Source organism: Pantherophis guttatus, chromosome 1 (genome assembly GCF_059756535.1).
Source record: "Pantherophis guttatus breed Tessera chromosome 1, ASM5975653v1, whole genome shotgun sequence".
NCBI classification, from domain to species: domain Eukaryota; kingdom Metazoa; phylum Chordata; class Lepidosauria; order Squamata; family Colubridae; genus Pantherophis; species Pantherophis guttatus.
Window position 1 is genome coordinate 63050178 of NC_142063.1, and position 23010 is coordinate 63073187.

Genomic DNA, 23010 nt, shown 5'->3' on the forward strand with positions numbered 1-23010 from the left:
CATGCTGGAGACTACCACATTGTCTTGCTGGGTGTCAACTTTCCTTTTATTTATTTATTTTAGATTTTTTTTTTTAAAAAAAAAACTTTTTTAAAATGTGAAATCTCAGAAGGAGCGTGAGAGGGAGGGGAATATCAAAGGAAATTTCTGCAGGCCACAGAAGTACTGGAAAAGACTACCAAAATCTAGCAACTTTAACAGTCATTTGCCTAGCCCAATCTTATCTTATAGAACTCTGTGGAAGATAAAAATAGGAAAAATAAGTGCTTTGACCTAACCTCTTGGAGGTCAGGTGAATAAATAAGAGGATATTCTACCTGTTTTTCCTGACCATACAGTGACAAGTACAAGGGTCTTCTTCTATAGGTGTCTCAAGCAAGAGCAATCAGATTTTTCTGGAAGATCATTAACCATAGAAGGCTAGCAAGAAGATTACTCTTCTCAGAGATGGTTAACCAAGTGTGTTGGAAAGAGTGATGGCAAATTCAAGGAAGGATCTTAGCTGTTTGCCTTGGATGATTAAACAAAGACCAAAAAAAAAAAAATGCTAAACTAACAGCTCATTTTAGAAATTCTAAAGAGTTTTTATTGTCTAGGAACTTATGGAATGTTGAAATTGTCCACATAAAAATGAACAATTTACTTCTCCATGTGTCCCTTTTCTAGCTTTTCTGAAGTGCAGTTTTTAAACAGGCTGGGAGGGGAATCATCCGCTTGTTTAGTCAAAGATATCCAAAATGGCAGGTTTAAATGCTAGCCTTTTATTAATATGCTCTACTGCATCATTAAAGAGCTGAAAAATGAAAAGCTAAACTAAGGAAGACATGCCTAGAGAGAATCCAGTAAAACTGCAAGGCATTTTTATGAAGAGATTAATCTAAGCAATGGTTATAAGGGTTTTGTCTGCATTATGTGATACGACAGTAATTATAAAACTATTTCTGACTAGGGTTCCCCCCCCCCCCCCCCGCAATACTTGGAACCAGAGTTCGGTTAAGTTCAATTCACATATGCCAATAGCGACATCAGCATGTTTTGTGTTTGTGCTTCAAATTTACACTGATGAAAGACATAGTTTCTACACTGTTACATTTTCTAGAACAGACTCTGATCCAGTAGAAATCCTTCTGCCCAAATATCCTGCTAGACTCAGAAGATTTGAAATATTTCTACCAGTGTCCTAAGTCAAGGACACAATAATGTTCCAGTTCAATTCCGGAAGGGATATTGATGTTTCAGCACCATAGCTGAATCAAAATATTATCTCCTTCGACAGAGGAATACATTCAAAAAATAATCAAACATCCCAACCTTAAATACTCAATTGGGTAAATCAAAACTGTTCCCAACACAGATAGTATTAGATTGCCTGTAATAACATTGTACGATGTAATCATCTGATACTGCATCATCTTATTTCAAGCATTCTTCAGGAACAACCAATAACTATAACAAGAAAAAACTGTGTTAAGCTGTGATCAGCATTGGTTTGCTTTCTGGAGTTTGCTACCCAAAACCACAAATTTGTAAAATATGTACCGGCTTGGTGATCTATGCTGCTTACAGAGTATAGAAGTAGTGATTTATAAAGAAGAAGGAAATAAGATATAAGAAAAATTGCAGACATTGTAACAAAAATTGCAACATACCCTACAGGCACAACGAAATGAAAGTGACCCAAATTAGAAATGAGAAGCAAAGCAGACTTATAATGGTATTGATTTTTAAAATACACTTGTATTTTCTTTCCTTGTATCCAAAACTCTTATCTAAGGGTTTGTTACAACTTTAATTTCTCTGCTTAGGATCATCCTAATTGTGCAGCTTTGCCCATGGTGAAAGTCTGAAATAAAGAGGTCAGTGCAGTGTGTTTTAATAGATTTAGAATCTGCTTTCCAAGGGGAAAAAAATCCTTATTCAATATGTTGTAATCCTAAAAAATAATACAGTACATCAGATGTAACACACACTACCAAAATAGCAGCAACAGAAAAACTTCTTAATTGGAAGTACAACAATTAAACAAATGTAGGCAACAATAAATAAACTTTTATAAACAGTTCCCAAGATGCAAGAGGGGCAACGAAAAGGCCTTGACATATCAAAAGGTTTTAAATATTTATCTTAAGCTTTGGTAGATTTGAAGTGGTACATGTATAGTCTTTGAGATAAACTCAATCCCACTTATAGTCTTAACATTTATAGCAGAGTATCCTTATTAATGGTTCTCTAAAAGTAGTCACCATTCCTAGTGAAAAGGAAGAAAAGAAAAGAAATAAAAGGAAGAAAGGTAAAATGTTGACATAGGTCTGGGTCAGGGGTGGGTTCTACTTACCTTTACTACTGGTTTGCAATGGGGCCTCATACGCGCACTTGCTTCGCTCTCTTGCTGCACTCTTCTGTGCAAGCACAGAAGCATTTTCATGACTTCAGGGTCAGTGGGCGGAGCCTCCCGCCAATTTTACTACCAGTTCTATAGAACCGGTGCAAACTGGGGGCAACCCACCACTGGTCTGGGTATAAGCTGATATTTAATAAACTGTATAACATCTTCCTAGCTTGAATAAAGTAACTTGAATGGTGAATTCTTAAATGGCAAGATGGAAAATCAATTTCTGTATCCCTGGACCTGGTTTGATTTCCACTGTTAATTGAAAATTCTAACCTGCCACTTGTTGCTACTGCCCTATTGTTTGGAACTGAATTGCCAACAAAGCAGAACTAAAGTGGTCAGCATTTATAAACTAGCAAAATTTGCATAAAAGGTTTAGGCCTGTTTCAGAAATTACTCAGAAGTTCTTCTAATCTCACATAAATTCAAATACATTTCTCTCCTATTCATTAAAGCAGCCCATACCATTTCAGAAAGAGAGAGAGAGAGAGAGAGAGAGAGAGAGAGAGAGAGAGAGAGAGAGAGAGAGAGAGAGAGATGCTTTTAGAGTAGCATTAACTGTGACCTTCGTAGTACTATAACTCTTGTCATGTCCTAACTGGTTTGAGGATTGAGCCAAATTTGTTCCAGTTTAATTGTGATGTAAATGAAATGCTTTGGCTCTGTTTAGCCAATTTTCAGGCTTATCCCTCTTTCTGATCTTAACCTTATTGGTTTTCAAAAGGAATGGTGACTTGATAGTTTTCCTCACTGTATTAGGAATTGCTCAGGTATCATCATCATCTTGCATGCAAGAGAAAGCAAAGATGAGGATCGAAATAAAAGCAATGTTTTGTTTGCAAGGGAGATAGACATGAGGGGATGACTTCAAGATTGTAGCATCTTATATTACAACAGTGGTTAAATGACCATCTTTCCTTCTTGGTCCAGAATTTTGAGGGTGGAAAATTCCTTTTGAGGGGAACAGAAGTTTAGGATTATCCTTACCATCAGAAATTTTATAGCTAACTATACATTATGCATAAATTAAGTCAAACTTCTCCAACTTGTAGTATTTGGTACTTCAATTTCCAGAATTTCAGCAAAAAATGTCACAAAAATTATGACAGGATGCCAAGATGAGGAGTGCTGAAAAAGGGTAATTGAGATCCAACTTGCAAAATCAGCTTATTAAAATGAAGTTGAAGGAGGAGAAGCAATGAATGGAACAAACCCTTAACCTTCTTCCCAGGAACCATTTCCCTGCAGTATTTAAGGTCAAATAAACCTTTGAAACCTTATGGGGAGAAATGGCCTGAGGGTGTTTTGGAGTGAGGAAATAAATGGGCTGGGAAATTGTTAAGTGCCCCATCACCCTGCTACTTCTCTGTTCTTCCTTCTTTGTTATTAGAGTTGCATTTGACTTTGAAAATGGCATTGGGCTCAGTTAAATGCATGGGTGATTAGTAAATAGTCTCTTAGAGGTAAATTTATTTATTTAGCATATGGCATATCATATATAGACTACCATAGCAATATATATTAACATTTCACCTAGATTATTAAGACACAATAAAATATGTTCAAATAGCAAATCTAGGCCAGTGATGGCTAACCTTTTTTTCCTCAGGTGCCGAAAGTGTGTGTATACACGTAATAGCGTGCGTGCGTGTGCCCACACTCATAATGCAATGCCCCCCATATCCCCCGAACCCCCTGTGCATGCACACACGATCCCCGTGCTCCCCTGCCCCCCACACATGCATGTGTGACACTACCGTGCCCTGTTTTGGGCCTAGCAGACCTCCCTGAAGCCTCCAAAGGCCAGAAATGCCCCATTTCCGGACTTCCGGGAAGCCCATTTTTCACCTCCCAGAGCCTCCATGTGAGCCCTGTACTTATCTGGCATCCAAAACCGGCTCCATGGAGACTCCTGGGAGGAGACAGGTGGCATGGTTGGGGCCAGCCAAAAATCAGCTGGCCAGTGCACACGCATGCACAGTGGAGCTGACCTAGGGAAACAGCTCATGTGCCTGCAGAGATGGCTCCATGTGCCACCTGTGGCACGCATGCCATAGGTTCGCCATCATGGGTTTAGGCCATCTAACTATTGAAGTACAGTATCATTTATATTGAAAAAAAATCAAATACTGGACTAGTATATCCCCCTCAGCTTACCACCAGTCATGATGTGATCGACAGTTTGACATGGGACCCCATAGGCACACTGAGGGGAGGATATTATGCCCCACTTATACAGAGTCCTGGCAGATGCTATGTGAGGTGTGAAACTAGCTCGTCACTTTATGATGTACTCTGGATAGCACAACAGCATGAACTAAACAAACTAGCAACTGCTGACAGCCAGACTATTCCGTAGACTTTCCTGGGTCTCAAAATACACAGCAACAAAAATAAAAACAAAAAAAATGGACCCTTTTTTAGAGATAAAATAAGATGTATCCAACTTGACTTTCAGTAGTATTACTGGCAATATAATCTCTGTTTGAAGAGTGGGTCAGATACACAGAAGAGCAAGAAATAAATATACACACATACATAGACATAAAGAATGATTTGCCAGAACAAGATCTACAGCATATTTGCAAGGTGGAATTGCAATATGTTGTTCTTCAATAGTTCCAAGGCAGATAAAAAGTACATCTGTCAAGAATGGTACTTTTCTATGGACTAACAAACACAAACAATGGTTAAAATGATGGAACAGATTGTGTCTTTCTTTTCAATCTGCAGGTGTGGAGCTCATTACTGAATGCTTTTCCATGATTAATATTTCATGAAAACACAAAAATAAATAAATAAATAAAGTTAGAAAGAATAAGAAAAAGAGATAGCCCTTGACTTATAACTGATTCCTTAGCAATCATTTAAAGTTATGGTAGAGCCCCCAAAACAGCCATTGCAGTGCCTCTACAGCTGTTCATCCTTATGATTGACCATGGGGGTGCTGTAGATGCCCCACCACCACCTGTCTCCACCCATCCCTTCATTCTGGGTCTCTATAGATCTTAAGCCTGCTTCCCAACCCACTTAGAAAGCAAAGCATGAGGTGTCTCAGGAGGTGGGGGATGCCTTGGGAGGTCCAATGAAGGGGCTACACTAGATTTTCCAGGGCACCCCACAAGGGCCCCTGAGGCATCCTGTGCTCTGCTTAATGATCTACATGTTCATTTAACACTTGATCTTAGCCAAAAGGCCAATAAGCAAACTGGATGTTCATTTAACAACTGCATCAGAAAGAGCAGAAATGAGGGGTTGGAAATGAGATGATCACATGGGCACTTTACTTAGAGACCATCACAACTTCCAACCATAATATTTTTCTCAGCTTTCTACTGATCAGGGCTGTCTTTTAGTTCTGCACACTTTAGAGGACTTCCAAAAAATTGAAACAGATTCGCCAACAAAGTTAATTGGGAACTATGAATTCCATGAGGGACCGGAATAAACTGGGCCTAATAAAAGAGGGATATTGGAGCACTCTTTAAATGCCACATAGAAAAATGGCATAACTTTTTCCCCTTCATCAAAGGAAATAGAGACTGAATAATGAAGCTAAATTACAAGAAGATAGGCTACAATTGTAAATTAGGAACAGCATCTACACCAGTGTTTCTCAACCTTGGAAGGTTGAAGATGGGTGGATTTCAACTCCCAGAATCCTCCAGCCAGCAGTGGGAGTTGGCTCCCAGGTTCTGGGAGTTGAAGTCCACCCATCTTCAAGCTACTAAGGTTGAAAAACACTGATCTACACATTAAGAATGGATGTCAACAGAAACAGTTCCTTGAGAAGATGATATGTTCAAGTATGTATTTCCTGTTTGGGATGAGGCGGTGAGTATATGTCTCTTGTCTAAATAATTTTCAGACTCCTGAATTATCGAACTATGTGGATAAGGCTCTTCATTATTAGTAAATAAAACTTTTTATTACATAAAATTTCCATTTAATGATCTATTAGAATGGCAATCAAATGTAAATGTTTAACAGTGGTTTAATTTCAACTGCACCATTATCTAGTGAGTCAGGCAAGATGGTAAAAGAAGACTCTTCTACTGTTCTGTTAAAAGATATCCTGGATCAGGTAAAAGTTGGTTAAAGCTGATCCAACAAGATGTGGCAGAGCTCAAATATGATCTAAAACAGACACAAAAAAGAAAAAAAGGCTCACTATGAAAAATGATTGGGTACCCACAGTTATAACATTTTGGATAAACAAATTATTTATCCAGAGTCATAATTGAGAAGGAAAAAAATATGTGTTGATTGGCATTGACAAACCTCCAAGTCAATCAAACCTAGTTGAATTTATGGAGCACTTCTTTTCAGAATGGGAATGGATTTGCCAGTTAAAATTAATCATGTGACTGAAATTCTTTTAATGAGAAGGAAGAAAAAGTAGAACTAGTTCCGTATTATTTTGGGCAACTCCTCCATATAGCCACAACAGAAGAAATTTTACATATATTTTTCCAATGATCAGTAAAGTCTCCTTTGAAGTAGGATTCTAGTCAAAGCAAGTTATCAATTTATCTGATTTCACCAAGGAGGTTTCAGAAAAAAAGGAACATGTTTACAAGAGCTCAAGCCCTGGCTCAGATCATTACAATTTCAAAATGTCATGCATTTTCCAGCCATATTCTATGTTGATTATCAAGATCAAATCCACAGATTTGATAATCTTCCAAATGCAGAGGCTTTAGCCTACCTTTAAAATCTACAGATAGATAAGTCCATACTTTTTTGAGTTTATGTTTTGGTTATCTCCAAAATAAGAGACTGTGCACATATTACCAATTCTACCAGTCATTTTTAACAGACAGTATACTTCTTTTTTTCAATCATTATATTTGGAACTGTGTAATTTTCAGTGTAAAATTTAAAATGAAAATGTCTGTATTTGGGAAGTCATCAAGGTTTTTTTTCCCCTTCTTTTTACTTACATATATTCTTTTTTCACTTTTTAAGAGTTTTCAATCTCTTTAAAAATATCACTTGTTTATTAATTACATTTTTCTTCTTTTTTAAAAATATATTTGTGTGTGTGTGTCTCTGTGTCTCTCTCTGTGTAATAGAATGGTATTTGAATGTTAAATTAAGTCTTTATGGGGATTCTATGTCTGTGAGCAACACTAGAAAATATGTTAAATATTTAAAGATAGAAAAGTTAATGATTAGATATTTGTGAAATGGTATGGGTCATAAAATAAATTAGTATCAAGAGAATATAGATAAGTGGGTGAAAGCAAAATTTATGCATGAAGCTAGTTAGTGTAAAAGGGTTCAGAGAATATCCAAAATAAAATATAAATCTTAGCATATTTAAAACCATTAAAAACAGATATTGCTTATCTACAAGAGTCTAATTTAATGGAATAGGATAATACTGTATTAATGACTGATTGGGTGGGACAGGTTTGCCACACAGATACTTCAACAAACGCTAAAGGTGTGTTCATTTTGGTTCAACAGGATTCCCTATTAATATCCAACAGGTTATTACTGATATAAATGGGTGTTATTTAATTTTATGTGCTAAAATAGCACAGAGTGTAATAGCTATTGTTCACGTTTATGGACCTAATTTAGATCTTCTGCAGGGGTGGGTTCTACTTACCTTTACTACCAGTTCGCAGCAGGGCCGTGCGCATGAATTGAAATATTGGGCAAAGGTGATTAGATGCCTATCAGCAATTTTATATAGAGAAATACAGGAAAAGAAATATGAATTAACTACTATAATGCCTCAGCACACAGAATTTATCCCAACATACTTATGGCAGGGAGAATGGCAAAAGAGCTGCTAAGCCTTTCACTATTCAACCTGGAGAAAGATAGGGTGATCATTACAATTATAAAGGTGAAAGAGATTAAATTGATAAAACTTCAACGGGCATAAATTGTCGATTTTTTACATTTTATTCAGAATTGTACAGTATTGAATGAAGATAGAGTCCTTTTTAAATAAAATTAAGTTCCACATTTAGATGTTATACAAAACAATTTTTATTTGCTTTAATATTTGAAGTAGATATTAAACAAATGATTTTTAAAATGACAAATGATAACACCAGTACTAGATGGGCTCCCTACTGAGTGACATAAAACATTTATAAATCTTTTGGTGCCAAAATTTTGTCAAGTACAAGAGGTACTAGAAAAGGCAATTTTATCACCAGCATTTAACTAGGCTTATATAAGAGTTCTACTAAAAGTAGATAAAAATCATATCCAGTGTGGTAATTATTTTGTTGATTAATGTCAATATAAAGATTTTAACAGCAAATATATTTCATAAAGTGATATTGGTGCTATTAAGTATGTTCAAGGAGGACTTATAAAACCTAGGCAACCATCAGATAACATTGGGTTAGTTATGGATCCAATAGAGTTGAAATCTACTCAACTTGAAAATTACAAAGATCTATTTGTAATCTTATCATTAGATGCTGAAAAGCTTTTGATAAAATACATACAATAAATGCTACACAACTGCTGTATTAAATAGATTTGGATTTTGTTTGGAATTTATAAAATTGATTAAGATATCATATGGATTATCCACATCTAAACTGAAACTTGATGGCACATTTACGCTTACTTTTCCACTCTTCAGAGGAACTAGATAATGATGGGCATGTCTAGCGTGTGTTAAAATGAAAAGCTAAGATTATCTCAAGTTACCAGACCATCTGACTAGATTGCATTCAACACCATCAATTACTTAGAATAACTTTATGAAGGTCTTAAATAAATGAAATTTCCCTTTTTCAGGTAATTCAATCAAACCAAGGAAAGAAAGGAAGGATGCTATTGCATGAAAATATTTTGTCAAATGTAGACAAGGTTCTGTTGAATACTGTCCAGAATAAGACATTGAAATGAAACATCTCAATACTTCATATACAAAGTAATTTGAATTAATGATATTTTCAAAAACTCAGTTTAAATAAATCTCATAAATAATCAATAAAATTCATAAATACTTTCATTCTCCAAATTTAAGTCCCATTTGGTGTTATCTAATTGATAAGGTGCCTTTATAGAGCCAAGGCATTGTTTTATACGAGCTAATTCCCTGCTTTTTATAGCAATATTTTCTTTGATGAATCAAGTTTACTGGACCAAACTCTGTAGTTAACATAAGAAAACGGCTTTTGTTCAGAGCAAGAGCAATACATAATTTCCTGTTTCCTGTTATGATTTGATTTCTTTGAGACCAGAAATCACAGGTCTCAAACAGTTTTGATTGCTCTCTCAATATTTCAGCTGGAAAAAATCATACTTTTCTAAGTGACACTTTCAACATTTGTCATAGTAATGGTAGTATACTACTGCAGTATATACAAATTCCTGGCAAATGTTGAACTGTCCTTGCTTTAATTTTTTTTAAAAAAATATAATTTAATGAAAGAAAGTGCAAAAGAGGGTACAGAATAGCTTTTTCTGTTGTTGTTGTTGATGATGATGATGATGATGAAGATGATGGTGGTGGTGGTGGATTTTAAATTTTAAGATCCCAAGTAACCCAGTGGCTCTGGCCTAGAGGGAAACATTGGCTATCTCTTCCAAAATAAGCCCCTTGTGTTCATTCAAGATTAATTATGACTCATAACACTCTGATACCCACTCAGTTAAAAAAAAATTAATTATAAGTTGGTAAAGTAAAAGCATAGGCATTAAGGCAGGAAAATACAGGGTTAAAATAGTAGCTCAGAGTAATACTGCAGTAGCTTTGTGCATCAATGACTCTAATAAAATTTCTCTCTGACTTTCCACCTGCTAAAACGGTATATTACTTGCTGGTTCAAGGCTTCTGCTAATGCCCAAGAAGAGGAAGCTGTTGACTAATGTGCAACAATCAAAATAAATGCCTAATGAACCTTGAAATGAGCCTGCCTACTGGAAACTGTCCCCATACCTGAAAATATACCCCTATAGTTCACACACCAGTGGCCACTGTATATGGAATGGAAATAACTATTATATCACTAATATAAATAACGGATGCTGGAGGAGATCTTTGGTGAATGAATTTTAAAATTAGGTTGTAAAATTAGATTGGCTTTAATATCTCAATGAAGTTGAAATTATTAGGTGGAAGATTTGGTGGAGATTGAGCGTATCTGTTAGGTATTATCCACAGTTGATTAAAGAAGACTATAATAGAGAATCATCAAGTTAGAAAGGACCAAAGGTCACTGGAAACCAATAGCGTCTATTCATCAGCCATCCTTTCGCTTGCCCTGATCAAAGCAAATCATGGCACCATACAGAACTTATATGCTGTAGCCTTCAGTTTGCACTGGAAAACCTCTGAGCCGTAGGCTGCCTCCATCTGTGAGCCTGTATACAGCCTTCATTACATCAGTGAATTTAAGAATGAAGGGGGTGTGAGAGTCATTTCTCACAATGCCAAAATCAGTGTGTCTGAAACCAAAGTAGTCCATTACTAAACAAAAGGTGGGTAGAAAATAGTAGCCTAAAGCAGCCTAAAGAAGAATGGCTTCAGTGCTATCATAATACAAGATTGTGTGTGAGAGAGGCATAAGACTTTGAACCTTGATTTTACTTCAAATAAGACTGGCAATTGAGGCAAAGCAGTCATTGGAATTCTTTTGTAATAGCTTTATTAGCTTTGCCATAGTAAATCTACTTTTCAGAAGTTCCTCTATCCTGAATGTCTCATTTATCTGTTTCTAGCCCAGCTTGTCATGAGAAGCCTGATAGAAACAGAACTGTCCAGTTTCAGGTTTTGATGATTGCAACATTTTTGAGGTATTTACATGGTTTAATATTCCCCCCACCACTATCCATTTTTCATTTTTTTAATGTCATAGTCACCCCTACTTCTACCACTTCAGCTTCCACAATAGCCAGAAATCCAGCAGAAAGTGCCCCATGAATAGATTGTCCACTCTTCCCATAGGAGGACATCAAAGCACAAATTAATTATGGGCACCCTAGAGACCTTCAAAAATTATTTGCAATAATTTGTAATGTAGTGAAGAGAGAAAATATTCTATGTAGGACTGGAGAGTAATTATAATAAGATGTGTGTACTACACCCTATACGATAGTTTGTGTAATTTGGCTTCCAAAATGGCCCTGAAAGTTTAATCATGCCTGTTTGGGCACCTGATATAGAATCATGATACATTTTTGATATGTGCAGAAAATTTAGCCTGCGAAAAAAATGTTTACATACTTTCATGAAATTGATAAGAACCAGTATCTAGGAGCTGTGGTGGCTCAGTGGTTAGACTGCAGTACTGCAGGCTACTTCTGCTGACTGCCAATTGCCAGCAGTTTGGCAGTTCGAACCTCACCAGGCTCAAGGTTGACTCAGCTTTCCATCCTTCCGAGATCAGTAAAATGAGGACCCAGATTGTTGAAGGCAATATGCTGACTCTGTAAATGGCTTAAAGAGGGTTGGAAAACACTGTGAAGCAGTATATAAATCTAAGCGTTATTGCTATCTACTTACTGCAGTTTCTGAGAACAGCAATAAGTAGAGAAACATGATTTTTAGTTTTCCCATTGAAATTTACCCTGTGATTGAACAAAAATGTCACCCTGCTAAGTGGCTTCATATCATTCTAATGGGAATTAAATTTCACATAAAGGCTATGAAAGATACACTGTGAAATGTTGCTTACTGAGCAAACACTTCTAGATACCGGTAGCAAAAAAAGAAAAAAACAAATGGCTTCCAGTGTATTATGAAAAGTTATCTTAAAAGTGTTGCATAGCAAATAGCATTTCCAAATCTCATGGTTGAGAACATGAGCCAAAAACCTAAAAATTGGAGAGGTCAAGAACTAAGATGTCTGTTTCATGAATGCTAGGATCACTAGTTACTTTTGTGGGACAAATTAAAAGAAATTGTCAGGTTTCACAATCCTTGATCATGAAGAAGTCCACTATTCTGGATGAGAAGGTGTAAGTATCTGTGAATAGTTTTTCACTGAGTTTCTTTGATACTTGATGGTGATCTATGGATCAGAAACCAAAGGAATGACATTGTTGTTTTCCTTCTAAATTATCCTGGGATTCCATCTCATTTCCTCCTTTATTCATAGGCTTGATTCAATATGATTGTACCCAGAGTGTTCATCGGGTAATTCCATTTCCTCCACTGTGACTACTTTATTGCTACCAGTCTATGGAGATTCTCAGTCATCCAGTTCCCCGAAGGTGCTTTTTCAAGAAGCAACTGGACTTTCGGGCTTTATTGCTCAGTTTCTTCAACTTCAGACATTGCATGTGATCATGAGTAAATGAAAAGCTCTATGCTTTCTCCATGCAAATAGTTAGGCTGATTGCATCATTGTCTAAAGTTAGAAAAACATTGCCAAAAAGGCATTAAGAGTTGTTAACCTAATCTTGCATAGCTTCTTCTCTGGTAATATTGTATTACTAACTAGAGCATACAAAACATTTCCTAGATCCAATTCTCGAATACAGCTCATCTGTCTGGAACCTGCACTGCATATCGAACATAAATACAATTGAGAGAGTCCAGAGATATTTTACGAGAAGAGTCCTCCATTCCTCTACCCACAATAAAATGCCTTATGCCACCAGACTTCAAATTTTGGGCTTAGACAACTTAGAACTATGCCGACTTCGATCTGATCTAAGTGTAGTACATAAAATTATCTGCCACAATGTCCTACCTGTCAATGACTACTTCAACTTCAACCACAATAATACACGAGCAAATAACAGATACAAATTCAAGGTAAACCCTCCAAACTCAATTGCAGAAAATATGACTTCAGTAACAATGGTCAATGCCTGCAATGCACTACCTGACTCTGTGGTTTCTTTCCCAAATCCCCATAACTTTAACCTTAGACTGTCTACTGTTGACCTCACCCCATTCCTAAGAGGTCTGTAAGGGGCGTGTATAAGTGCACCAGCGTGCCTACCGTCCCTGTCCTAATATTCCTTTTTACTCTTACTCTCTTCATGTATTCAAATTATGTTTATACTTTTACCTGTTATCTTATATATGCTTGACAAATAAATATAAATAAATAAATAAATAAATAAATAAATAAATAAATAAATAAATAAATAAATAAATAAATAAATAAATAAATAAATAAATGTGTGATATCAGCAGGATCAGAATTTCATTGATGTGCTATCCTGGTAAGTGTATCAGGTACCATAATATCTGACTGGGATTCACAATGTGCTTTGTCCCTGACTGTCTTGCACTGGGCAGAGCTATACAAGTGTTGGTCATACCTGCTCATCTCCAGCAGAAAAAAAAGGATCTTTAAGCTAAACTTAAATGACTAAAAAATGACAGAAAACATTCTGTAATTTGACCAAAGCAGAAGCAGACCCAAACCCCACCACTGGGACTTCAGAATATAAATATTAAAACCATTTATTTTATAAATTATTTAGTTCTAACTTGACTACAGTGTTAAATTTCATTCCTTCCCTGTAACAATTTCTTGGAGGAATTATTTTAAAATTATTTTGTTTTCAATGTGCTGTTGAAATTCACCATTTTCAAATGAATGAGTGAGGAAGCAATACTTTTCTCAGTTGACAGTAACTTGATGGCATATAATCAATCAACCAGCCAACCAGCCAATCAAACTCTTCCCTATAAGGAGAATCCCATAATGAACTATCTCAGCAATGCAATCAGCGCAAAGGACATATGTCAACATTCATGTCTATCTTACTGAGTTATCGTGATCTTTTTACAACAAATATGCACCAAAATTCAGGGTACATAACAGTAAGCCATAAAGTAGCTTATTTTAGTTAATATTAAAATATGGGCTCACTAAACTTCACATAGCCTTAAGGCTTTCTTAGCAAACCATGTTTTTTTTAAAAAAAAAAAATTCTGACTTAATTGAAATTGGTCAGAGAAAGAAAAAGATAAAAATAATTTTGTCTAATTGTACACATAGAGTGAGACGCATAAATTCTGCCTTGTTATCTCTGATGATATTTCATAACAAATGATCCCTCTCCCGTATCTTTAGTTTTTCAACTCTATTTTTCTACAACACAAGCATCTTCTAAGCATCTCCACAGGATTGCAATGAAAAGCAGTAAGGCTTTCATTCGAATGGCATAAATCTTGTGAGCTTTGGAAGAACCTGTTTGCATCTGGGTGAACGTTTCACTCATGGGGAAGATAGCATGTACTATGCTGATCTTTTTATCTCCTGCTCCTCTCCCAGTGTTGACTTTTAACATCTCTCTGGTGCTTCAATATGCCATTTCTTTGCTCACCCTCTCTTTAGTTGCAAAGCAATGGTGTGTTTCAAGATCAAAGTTCCTCTCTAAGGCTCTCCTGAGATCCTATCAGTAAACAAAGAGAGCCTTTCTTCTTTTCTTTGTGGGCATTATTGTGCCATAGAAGGGATTGATTTTTCTTTTTGAAAACAGAACTTGAGATGAAAGTCTCTTGCCTGCATAGTTTATACAAAAAGTTTGTAATATTTCCTTTCTCCATAGTGCTATAAGACCTCTAGCAGGAAGACAATTAATATGAAAAATGAATGTTTTATACACTAAGAAATGAGAGACTCTTTGAATATCAGCCTCATTAAATCCTCATTACTTACAGTTGAATCTGTTCGAATTATCCTTGTAATTTTCCCACTGCTTTTCTGTTTCTTCCATTATTCTTACTGGCAACATTTTTGTCATATTAAGTGTCCAAATTTATACAAAGTACTTAATTATTTTGACAGTATGTAGGAAAACATGTGTGTTGAATAAAAAGCAGGTTAGCTTATATAAACTATTAAGTGCATAGCTAGGAAAACTAAGAGAAACTAAGCAAGTGAAATGAAGGAGGGAATTGTAGCTCAAAAGAAAGAATATAAAGGATTTATCAAATTAAAGGGAATTATCAGCCAAAGTAATTTTACGTGCTTTGTCCTCATTGTTATTTTGTATGGAATAAAGCTAAAAAAAGAAGACAGAAAAGAAAAGAAATAAATGAAATAAATTATACCATTAAAATGAAAATCCGTTTTTGCATCCCGAACAAACCCAGAAGGCTTTAATGAAGAACAAGACGATAGCTGATTGGATTTCTCCATAGAGTTAAATCATTACAGCAGAAATATGGCCATCTCTTATTAATTTCGGTTCAGAAAAATTAATTGTATCATACACATCTACATTTCAACATCTCCTGCTCATACTGCACTATCAGTCAGCTTCTGCAAGACAAAGCTTTAGATCATTGTACCAATTAAATGAAAAACAAATTCTTCCCCGTCATTATTCCTAAAATCTGCTTTTACAAAGTTACATGTTAATGTGCATTAAATAGCCACTATCCATTATACAGTGTGTGACATTCAAGAAGCGGAGGAGTTTGGCATTTGATAATTCACATTATTTGAGATGTGATATCTGGTGTTTGATTTTTTACAGTTGAATGGCATTTCCTATTATTATCTGTTTGCTAATACATAGGAACTTCCAGTATTTTAGAAATTGCTTATTGAGCTATTGTGAACCCAGGCAGAAAACATGCCTTCCAACTGCACTCATCTCCCTCCAGCAAAAAAAAAAAAAAAAAAAAAAAAAGCAGAAAATATATATTCTTTATATGTATTAAGACCTCCTAAAGAAGGAGTATCAGTGGGTTCAATTGACCTGGTAGATAAAGGGTTACTATTAACACCATACAACAAACTCCTTTACCTTATAAACAACACCTTGGATCCTCTTTACTTGCCAGAGTAAAGTTATTCTTTACTTCTATGGGGTTTCAATGTTTCCTGATGCTTAGATTAAACCCCAATATTCCCTTTCCATGGGGAGCAGTAGTGTTCTTTCTTCTCACCCTTATTCATTATGAGAAACAAGAAGAATATTCCCAATACCATCAATATTGGTAACTTCTTCAGTAACAATAGCATTCATTCATACTTTTCTTTGTTTCTTTTTTGGTGCTTAAGATGGTTGCCTCTAGATTTACAGTGAATCGATGAGAACATTTTTCATTGTAGGATGCCATATCCTTTGTCATTTAAGCTCCAACCTATGGCACATCTTTTAACTGATTTTCTGATTTATTTTTTTCAAGGGAGATCATTAATTGTGCCGTGATTTACATAAAACATTCTCACCTATCACTGCTTTTTTTCACAAATCAGAAATACTAATTTCCATTTTGGCAGTGGTTTGCTCTCCAAGCTTATTTCAGTTTAGTTTTTGAATGTTTCGTTACCAGACTAGGTAACAGCAGGATGTTCTTGTCCTATTCTCCTTCACTTATAAATATCTTGTGTCAGTTTGGTCAGTTGGTGATGTGATTGGTTGTTCATTTGGAGCTATATTTAAATTCTGAGCAGCTTATTGGTTCTCTTGTTAATTGGTTATTTGAATACTACTTTTTATCCCAGTAAACAGAAAATTTCTTCCCTACCATCAATGCTTACTGTAGTCCATTAACAGAGTACAGGACTCTTTACTTAGAATTTCTTACCCACATTTAGGAATTCTTTCTTTCTGAAAAAGATGCACATTTCTATTTATTCTTTAATAAAGGCTAATTAAAGACATGAAAAGCTGTATCTTGATATAGCCTAGCGGCGGTATATGTTTTCCAGTTCAGCCTTTTAGGTTCAACTGTTCAAATTGGAGAAGGTGAGACCTGGAGGTAGGAGTTTAATAAAGTATTATTATATTTGCAAAGCACAGCTGAAAGCCAGTCTGCTTGCAGTGATACTTTTTCTACCATATGATAAATACCCTGCTTCCCACGCATCCAAAAAAAACCCAACGTAATACATAATTAGACCTCTATAGCATGACCATTTGTGATCATTAGGATTCTGATTCACGATGGTTGGCTGCACTTTAGACATGATTTTTGTCTCAGAGCAGATGCATCAGGATTTGAATTTGAAGAACACTAACTGTGGGAAATTATGTATCAACATCAGAGGTGGGTTTCAGCAGGTTCTGACCAGTTCTGGAGAACCGGTAGCGCAAATTTTGAATAGTTTGGAGAACCGGTAAATACCATCTCTGACTGCCCCTCCCCCCCATCTATTCTCTACCTCCTGAGTCCCAGCTGATCAGGAGGAAATGGGGATTTTGCAGTAACCTTCCCCTGGAGTGGAGAGGGAATGGAGATTTTACAGTATCCTTCCCCTGCCACGCCCACCAAGCCACACCCACCAAGCCATGCCACACCCATAGAACCAGTAGTAAAAGAAATTTTAAACCCACCACTCATCAACATGATATTAGATAGTACACAGAAAGTACTCTGGTGTACATCTCAACCTCGGGCCTTATGAAAATAGTGCCTGAAGTGATGTCATAAAGACTTACAGAATATTGGAACCTGATAGGGAAAGAGTAGACTTCCCCATCCCAATCACAACAAGACTGAATGGCCGTTTGAATCCAAGGATGGATATTATGATCTTGTTCCAAACTGGTCTGTAAACTGGAGGTCCTTTTGGACTTATAGCTCTAACATGAATGGAATAGCATTTCCCCTAAAATTGAAACAGCTGCAATACTTTTGAACTGAAGAAGTCCACGAAGACCTGGTTGTTCCAGCAAACATTTGGGACTGGAGTAGAAATCCACTCCCATTCTCCCTTAGTTTCCTGATGGTCCATATGATGGTCCAGGGAATGTTTCATTATACATTAGGATTAACTATGATTAAGAACCGCTAATGTATTATTTACCCCTAGTTACAGCTGGAGCGTATGCCATTTAGAATGAGTTGCAAATACAGCAACTTGCCTGAGAAATAAATATTCCCTTCTGTATTTGTGTCAAAATATTGAACATAGCGCTCAAAAATAGCTCACTAAGCTAAATCTAATCTCAAACCATAAGGCAATAAACCCCCACTGTGATTTAGTGTGCAGAAACTTCAAACAAGGCTAACAAAACAAAAATAAGTCAAAGAAGCTGGGTTCTCTCCCTCCCAACCTTTTTCACCTGCATGGGTGCTGATTAAATGCAGATCGGAGGCCATACAGGGCAGACTATAGTATCTGCATGATGTGTTCTGGCTGGACATTTTCCCAAAGCTTGCTTGGGAAAGCACTTGCATTTAAGGAACAATACTGCTTCATATTTCTTTCATGATAATTGTCTGATCTTCATTGCTTTCCCAGTATATAGTTGCTATTTTATATAAAATTAGACAGAACAATGTTACTGTGATGGCAGTGGAGCAGATCTTGAGCAAAGCATCTAATGCATGCAATCCTTACCAATTCAATTATGGCACAGGAGGGATATTTAAACCTCCTTATTCTTTTATAAGGTCCCAGTATACCTACTTCTAAGCAGTTATATACACAGAGCTAACAAATGTCAGATTATATACATAGCATGCATCTAATTATCCTTTAAAGTGAGTTTTCCTGTTTGGATCAAAAGCCCATATATGGAGGAAAGAAGAGCTAATCTTTTTCAACCAACTTGTTTTCCATAATTACTCTCGTATTGACAATATATACAGGTATAAAGGGACTTCTAAAACACTTTGCATATATTCCCCTGGATTTATTTATTTTTTTTTAATTTTGCAAAACGATTGGTCTGAAGGAGAAAAAATAGGTCTATAAGAATTCCTCATCTAGATTAGACATTGTACACTTTCTCTAGAATAAAATAAAAGCAGCAGGGTAACTATTGCCTACATATTTAATATAAAATGTAATTTAGATCTCACATTACCTATTTATGTGAGGATTCCAATTTGTGCTATTAATAACTTGGCATTAACCAGTGGTGCAAAGAATAAGGAATCTTTCTCTCACTGTGGCAATTAAATACTGTAAGCAGTGAAAGAAAAGTGAATTAAGAGGAAAATTCAAAAGGTGTGAAGGAGTGGGCAGGGTAAGGAAACAGTTGAAAGTCAGAGGGAGCCAAAGAGTTAAAAAGTTAAAAAAAAAAAAAGTGGTGGTAAGGATCCAGTGGCTAAACTACAGGCTCCTTTGTCTAGGATTAATCAAATATTTGATGGACACCACACAGGTCCTCTGACCTTCTATATTCTGCATATAGAGAAGCAAATAGAAGAACCCTATCAAAGACAGATTGGGAATGCTAGAAAAACTACCAATATTAATAAGACTGAAAAATCTTGTTTCATTGTACATTAAGATTACGATTGAAATGTTATTAATAGAGAAAATGATGTGTAAGTAGGATAGTAAAACATGGGAAATTAATTAATAGTGAGTAATTGAAAGAGCAACAGGGAATGATCTGGCACTATCTACTTTCAGAGTATCAACCAAAACCAAATGTGTACCTTCACCTAGAAAAATTGGCCGATCTTTGCTTTAAATATATTTTTTCCAACTCTTACTCTTCTCTTATGGATCAAAAATGAAGACACCAGGACTGCTGCACAGGTAGTTCTTGACTTACAATTACAATTGGAACCAGAATTTCCATTGCTAAGCAAGGCAATTTTTAAATTGAGTTGTGCCTGACTTTACGGCCTTCTTTGCCACAGTTGTTAAAAGCAGCAACTTTGCTTATCAGAATCCAACTGGGAAGGTTGCAGATAGTGATTGAATGACCTTGGGATGCTTTGCCAATTGCAAAGCACTCAAATTTTTATCATGTAACTATGGGAATGCTGGAACAGTCCTGCATGTGAGGATGAGTCCCAAGTCACTTTTTTCAATGCTATTGTAACTTTGAACAGACACTAAAGAAATGATTCAACGACTACCTATAATTCTGAGTTCCTTTCAAGAGTGACTTGCAGAAATTATAAAGCGGGATTATGATTCTGTTGAGTTATATCATTTGTCAACTGGCTTTAGCCCTTGCAGAGTACCACTGATGGAGCAGCAATAGTGGTGAATTTTTCTGCTGCTATACCAGAAATCTTTTAGCTTCTATTAACAACTCTCCTTAGCCAGAAATCTTCTCCTTCGTCAATTGGCCCTGTTTTATCTAGTTTTCTTTACATAACAAAAGACAATAGAGATTGCATACAAATATACAAGGTATATTATGCAGACTGATCATTAAAATATTATTTTATTGTCCTATTATTAATGTCCCATATTAAGTTTTACTTCTCCTTATACAGCTGTGAGCCCCTGCAATGAATGTTATGTATACATTTTATAGCACTAAAATAATAATAATGAACCCATGGAGATGTTATAGTGAAATAAGATTATATACCCTAAATGGAAAATACATAATAGACATTTGAAATATAGGAAAATAAATATAATTAGAAAAAGTAGTTTAGTAAACAATTAATGCTATCCATAATTACAATATGCAAACAAAGAAATCTGGAGGGAACAATTGGACAATAATGAGATTTTAGGTGCTGATTGCAAATTATTTTCTGAAGTAGTAAAAAATAAACTTTCATACATAAAAATGAGTAAGAGAAATAGATGGTTTTTTTTAAAAAAATGCCATTCAACACTTTTAAAAATCTTGCATGAATAAAAATTATAGCCAATATGTAAAGCCAAAAATAGTAATAAATATCACTTTGGGATTTAATAGAGATTCTTCCTCCTTTAAAAGCTCTCCCCCCCCCAGATATGATAGTAATAACCTTCTATTAATGAAGCAAGGATTATGCAGAAAAAAATATTCTGCATCTTTCTACCAGTTCCCATTTAACTGGATGAAGGTGTTGGAAGAAATATCCTTCTGGGTTCAGTTCCAAGTGGGGAGAAAGATACTGGAAACATGGTGGCTGATTAGAAAGATGGTTTTTAATGGTGGACAGGACCACATGATTTGAGATCCTGGGCAAAAAGGCACATGGATGGAGAGAGGGATATGTTTATACACTCTTGGGCCCTGCCTTAGAGTTTCCTGTTCCTGTACAAGAAATAACATAACATAACATAACATAACATAACATAACATAACATAACATAACATAACATAACATAACATAACATAACATAACATAACATAACATGAGTTGGAAGGGACCTTGGAGGTCTTCTAGTCCAACCCCCTGCCCAGGCAGGAAACCCTACACCACTTCAGACAAATGGTTATCCAACATCTTCTTAAAAATTTCCAGTGTTGGAGCATTCACAACTTCTGCAGGCAAGTTGTTCCACTTATTAATTGTTCTAATTGTCAGGAAATTTCTCCTTAGTTCTAAATTGCTTCTCTCCTTGATTAGTTTCCACCCATTGCTTCTTGTTCTACCCTCAGGTGCTTTGAAGAATAGTTTGACTCCCTTTTCTTTGTGGCAACCCCTGAGAAATGTATCCCGTTGGCTGTCAGATTCCCAGGGGTTGAGGGTCTTAGCTAACTTTCTAAGCTGTCTGGGTCCCAGGCTTGGCTGAACCTTGCTGGCTGATGTAATCTTCCCAGGTGCCATGTGGTGAGATGAGTAGAGGGCTAATCCTATCATGTCCTGAGGGCCATGTCTTAATCCCATCACCATAGAGTTGATGCGGGGGGGGGGGAGCTGCAGGAAGCTGATTTGTCTTTAAAAACATGTTTCTCCTTTTCTCATCCAAGGAAATATATTTTGCCTGTTTAATATTTCCTAGAATATTTCATTGAAGAGGGTGGGTGCTAATTTCCTACAAAGGTGAATTGCCTTCATTTTTTGTTTCAAGGGAGAGAAACATGTTATGGAAATTCTATTGGGTAGCATGTTATGTTCTTGAATTATTAAGGGATAATACGGCCAAGGGAAGTACACATGTTCTATCTTACACAAATGTATCATCCAGCCATTTTTATCTTTCCTGACTTCTCCTACCCTCCTGCAAATCCTCAAGGAAGACATAAAAGAGCATCTTCTGTTCTCAGATGGAAAGTAGTGAGTAACCAGAAAGTACTGAAAAGAACACCAATAATGGCATGTACTTCTGCTTCCAACAACCAAGGACTTAAAAATGCCATCTTAAAAAGAAAAGAAATAAATACTCATAGGTTGAAAATAATGTCAAAAATACAAGTCTCTTTTGCAGGGAAGAAAAAGCGTTTTCAAAATTACAAGACAAATTTCGGCCTAGCTTTCAATGAAATCATCAAGTTTATTGGTCCAGTTTCACTGAATAGATAAGGAATTATGTTTATATTAAGCACAAGCAAGCTTCTTTTAATTTAGTGGGATAAAATGCAAGTTATTTCACAATAGTCATAATAATGATGGTATTTGCTGGCTTTTGTTCCTGGATTTCTGTTTCCATGAAGCCTAAGGAATTCACCTGAGCAGTCCTATTGCTTTTACTTTTCAGAATATCTTATAGATTTGAATGAATAAATGAATGATTAGATTAAGGTTGTAATTCTATAGACATACACTATATTTCTGAAAGTAAGACTTCATTCTAAGTATACATATATTGAGAACCAGTTTGATCTAGTAGTTCAGACATCAGGCTAGAAAATGGGAAACCATGAATTCTACTTCAACCTTAGCCACAAAGCCAGCTAAGTGATCTTGAGCCAGTCATTCTCTCTCAGCCCTAGGCAGGAGAATGCAATGGCTAACCATTTATGAAAAATCTTTCCAAGAACATTGCAGGGACTTGTCCAGGCAGTCTCCATGAATGAGACATGAATAAATGGAAGAGAAAAAAAAGGGATAATCTAGAATACTTAGCTAATTT

At 35.9% G+C, this 23010-nt stretch overlaps 1 long non-coding RNA gene across 1 annotated transcript; it reads right to left on the reverse strand.

The window, feature by feature from the left end:
- Positions 1–6298: 6298 nt before the first annotated feature.
- LOC117665732 (uncharacterized) lies at positions 6299–17384 on the reverse strand. Its single transcript, XR_004591446.2, has 2 exons — positions 16097–17384; positions 6299–6529 (listed from the first exon to the last, which is right to left on the reverse strand). It is a non-coding gene; the product is annotated as an uncharacterized LOC117665732 (long non-coding RNA).
- Between the last annotated feature and the right edge of the window lie 5626 nt (positions 17385–23010).